This window comes from Sinocyclocheilus anshuiensis, unplaced genomic scaffold (assembly GCF_001515605.1).
Source record: "Sinocyclocheilus anshuiensis isolate Anshui unplaced genomic scaffold, SAMN03320099.WGS_v1.1 scaffold628, whole genome shotgun sequence".
Taxonomy (NCBI): Eukaryota; Metazoa; Chordata; class Actinopteri; order Cypriniformes; family Cyprinidae; genus Sinocyclocheilus; species Sinocyclocheilus anshuiensis.
Genome location: NW_015555750.1, coordinates 1477801 through 1482591, shown reverse-complemented (window position 1 = coordinate 1482591; position 4791 = coordinate 1477801). Strand labels below are relative to the sequence as shown.

Below are 4791 nucleotides of genomic sequence, written 5' to 3'. Positions count from 1 at the left end.
ATATATATATATATATATATACACACACACACACACATACATAAAAAAGATCTAATTAATATTTATATATTAAATTATCTATTTATATTTAGTATTTGTTTAGAAAGGTATGAGCTGCCGAAACAAGGAAACAGTAAAACACAAATGTGTAACTGCATAAATGTATAATAACCTTGCAGCCAATGAAAAGTAGCTCTGATGACCTGATCACCTTTACAACGCTGGTGGTCTTACCTTCTGCCTGGTGCCGTTTAACCTGCAATATTCAATCCCAGCTGGCTCCTCTAGGACAGAAATTAAAATTTTTTAAGCAACAATTGCCTTTAGATCTCTCCTTCTCCCTCATCCACTTGCTCTCTCCCCTCTCTCTGTTTCTCTTTTACTCTCTCTCACGCATGCCGATTGTGTGTGAGCTCTGACTCCTTCCCCTCCCCCTTGGCTCCCCTCCCCTCCACTTTGACATTCACACCCCCTCTTTTATTGAGGAATCACATGGAAAAGGGAAAAGGATGGATGATGTACATCTTGGGATGGTTGTCAGATGTGGAACGTGACACAGCAGTCATATATCACCTTAGGGACACACACATACTCGCCCCAGCTGCCACACCGACAAGCAAATGGGGATTCCAGCCAAATCAAGAGGACTGACCAAAAGTCTGGCCCTCTTTTACGAGGTCCAGGTTATAAAACTGTTAGCAGAGTTTACTTAAAAACAATTGGTCTGCTGGGTTTCGTTCCTGTCTTCCATGAGACTTGGGAGGTGTAACTCAATTCATCTGGAATCTATTTTGAAGTATGTATGTAGTTATATGTTGTAGGATAATGGAAAAAACTTTTTTCTACCTCAAGAACAACTACAAAGGGGGAATGACAATAGCTGTATTAAATTTACGTCTTCATATGCTAGCACGTGTTTTAAAATTCATACAAAATACGAAGAAACTGCATTCAAATGCAAAGCACATAACTGCATTCTTGGAATATAAAATAAAAAACAGATGTGCAATTATGAGTTCCCAATGAACGCATAATTACTATTTCACATCTCCGACATGGAGAGAATCCAGCAAGCATTTCTGTTTTTCTCAAAGTTTGTCCTTCTGTGGCCAAAAATGTCCTTTAAACATCATGGTCGAGGAGGCAGTTGAAATTAAATTACTGCAAATATTGGCACTAGAGGGAGAAAAATTAGAGATATGGACTTCATCTGAAAGCAGACTGAAGGTTTGTGGCTTGAAAAAATCTGATCAGATCTTACCAACTTTATCCAGCAGTTTCCATGATGCTAAGTCTGCCAAAAAATTTAAAATGACTTAGTTTGAAGCTTCTCATAGAAAAGAAAAGGCCAAGATGGACTAACTTAACTGCAAATATTGACTAACATACAGTTACACACACAAACCATCATGCCAAGTTAGAAGCCTCTTGAGAAATAAAGTACGTGTTAAAAGCGCAGGAGGTCAAAAGTTTACTCAGCATAAATTACCTGCAAGGCTTGGTGTGACCTCACAAATGTTCTCACCTTATATCTCTCGACCCCTTGACAGCACCATAAATTAACAACCAGCAACTCCTGTTCACACACTGCAAATCTGAATTGAAGTAGATTAGCGCAATGCTAATTCAAAGTGGGCTGATCATGAACAGGGTTATGTTACACGGCCACTAGCTAGGTATTTAAGTGAGGCGCACACATATGCATACATTAGAATAAAAATAAATAATTTCTCTGAATCCTTTCTACAACTGCGAGACAAATGAAGACTGGCGTTGACCTGGTATGTCAGCGAGAGCAAAATAGCCTTAGCAGAGATTTCCTCCGAAAGCTTCCCATTCTGGAAACGAGCCCTTCTCATGCCTGTCCATTATATTTTTATTGTATCCAGGAGCATCTGCAGTCTTTCAACACTCGACTATTCTTTCAACTTCCGTTTTGCAATCTGATGTGGCACAAGTATTATATCAAGTGATTTACAGTCTGCATTTGTCCATCCATCTGTTATTTGTTTCAGTGCATTCAAACCTTTTTATGAAAGACCTGACATTTTCAAGGAGGATAAAGGGGGTGAGTATTGTCAAAAGACATTGCATTTGCCTTGATGTCTTCTTACATGACAGTATGTATCCATGCATTTTATCCACAGATTCATATCTTTCTCCCCGTCAACTGAATTTGGCTTTTATTTTTAGCCACCACAGACAGACTGAGGGTTGCAAAGCAGCTTGTCAAGCAAAGAACATGAAGTGAGCCAAAGTTTTCAAACTCGGGATTTGATCACGAAGTCTCATTTCAAGCTACATGACAAAAAAACCTCATAATTTCGGGTGATTTATATTAAAACAATGCATGCTGTCGCACTGTCTTCCAGAAATGAGCTCCTCTGGGAACACTGACCTGGATGATAGTCCATAGTCCAAATTTACAGCCGGTGTAGAAAAACATTTTTTCCTCTAGCTCTTTAAAATAATACTTGCCAAAGACAACTTTGCATTGATCACTGTACCAGGTCTAGCAGGCAAAAACACATACCTACTAAAATAAGTTCTTAGCAAGGAAATAACAGAACATACAGATATATGATTTCTGTGTGAATTAGTTGGGAGAGTGGAGTCAATTATGACGCCGCTGTAAAAGAAAAAAACAAGAACATCTAAAGGCAAAATGAGGGGAATGTAACTGCTTCCCCATGTGTACCTGAGGCTGTAACTGACCTCCTAAAATGGCTTAATTCTGCCTGTTTACTATCAGTGTGCCAACTGCTGTAGCATTGTCAAGTCTGTAGCTATGAAAAGGACAAGGCAAAATGACCGGCATCCACTAAGTTCCAGCAGCTTTTCCTATTAAATTAAAACTCATAAAATAAGGAGGCCAATCTTGTTTAATTTTGTTGTGTTTAGGCAGTTTCTGTAAGTGGTGTCTTCTATTAGATAAACAAATCTGAATATATGTATTAGATGCTGTTTAAAAGAATATAGTTATCTACTTCCATTCACGTTCAGACTATTTCAAAGTACTGAGGTCTAGGGTTGCAGTTTTGTACTAGGGGATAATTAAAAATGATTAGGAATTTTCATTAATCATGAATGTTAACAAGATTTGAATATGAAATGGCAAGACATCGTGATGTAAAACTGAAAAAAGAAAAGGCAGAATTTTATTTTTGTTGGAAGCCGTTGAAATTTTATATTATTCCTAAATCTTAAGTGTGAAATTTGTGGATTACTAGTCACCAAATGCAAAATTTATGACTGTTTCAAACAGGTTCCTCTCCTGTCTGCCATTGGTTAGCTAAACAGGTAGCCCCATCCAAAAAAACATAACATTGGCTGGCTGATCAAGCAAACAGCAATGTTTTGATGGCACTCCAGAGCCACCATGTTTTTTGACATGTTTCGGTGAAACCAACCCACAAATTGTTTACCTATAGTTGTCCCTGCATAATAATCTTAGACATGTATTTTAAATTTGAAAAATGTCACACTTCACCTTTATTACGGGAACAGTTCTCTTACTATTAAACTCTCTACAGTGGTTTAGTGATTAAATATTTTTGGTTCAAAACTTCAGGTCTGTTGTATTAAGTCAGTTTGGCTAAGAAGATGTTTGCTAAAGAATTAAAAACTAAAACAATACGATTAGTTTTGACTACAACTCTATAATTGAAACGTTTAGCAACCACCAATAGACCTTTAAAAAATTCATTGGCGATCTTTTGCACCAGAGACTTTTATTACATTTTCCTGTTCAGAAATTTAAGGAGACTCGACTGGAGACTGGATAAACATCAGTTAAACAAGAGCCAGGAAATATTAAAACGATGAACACTCTATTGCTTAATGTTCTGAAAGGCTGTAGGTTTAAACTCTAACGGGTGATCCACGAGTTCTAACCACTCTGAAGCAAGCCACTTACCTCAGCTTTCTTTAGATGGACTGTCCCTCTGAAGGTACGGTCACATTACTGTTGACCTGTGATGGTTCGCGGGCGAAATCCAATTATATCAGAATCCGCGCGATCGCAGTTTCACCCGAGGGAGAAAGAATCCCCACGCAGATTTCGCTCGTGTTCAAGTTGTCACAAAAATTTCCCACCTTGACCAACCAGCGTCTTTGTGTAAAATGTGTCTGAGTGTGACAGCGTCTGAGTGATTCTTGCATTGCTACACTATAATGGATAATGGACCTGAATGTCCGCAAAATTTTGCAAAAATTACCGCTGTAAGTCTCTTAACAATTTATACTGTCTATAATTTGTAGTAGAATATAGAGTGTATTAAGCAACAGAAATGACTTATGAAATGTGAAATGTACTTATACATGGCTGCGCGCTATTTACTTTTTTGCCCGCGAAAATTCTCTTAACTAGGCCTATTGCTAATATGACCGGAGGTTCTAATATACTGGAGTGGAGATCAGATGCATGTTTGATATCAGGCCTTATATTATTATTGTTAATACAGTGTAGCCTATCTTATTTTTAGGATTGCACCTCTGTGCCATTAATGTGCTCCAGACAGAAATGAAAACAGATCTGATAATGTTAAGGTAATGTTTACACCTGCCATTAACATCTTGTTGAGCTGAAAATTTTAAAGGGATAGTTCACCCAAAAATGAAAATTTGATGTTTATCTGCGTACGCCCAGGGCATCCAAGATGTAGGTGACTTTGTTTCTTCAGTAGAACACATATGATGATTTTTAACTTTAACCGTTGCAGTCTATCAGTCGTATAATGCATGGCAATGGTAACAAAATCTATGAGAGTAAAAAAAACATGCACAGACAAA

At 37.7% G+C, this 4791-nt stretch overlaps 1 pseudogene; it reads right to left on the bottom strand.

Moving 5' to 3' along the window:
• LOC107673659 (norrin-like) overlaps positions 1-346 on the bottom strand; it is a 13867-nt pseudogene extending 13521 nt beyond the window's left edge.
• Between the last annotated feature and the right edge of the window lie 4445 nt (positions 347-4791).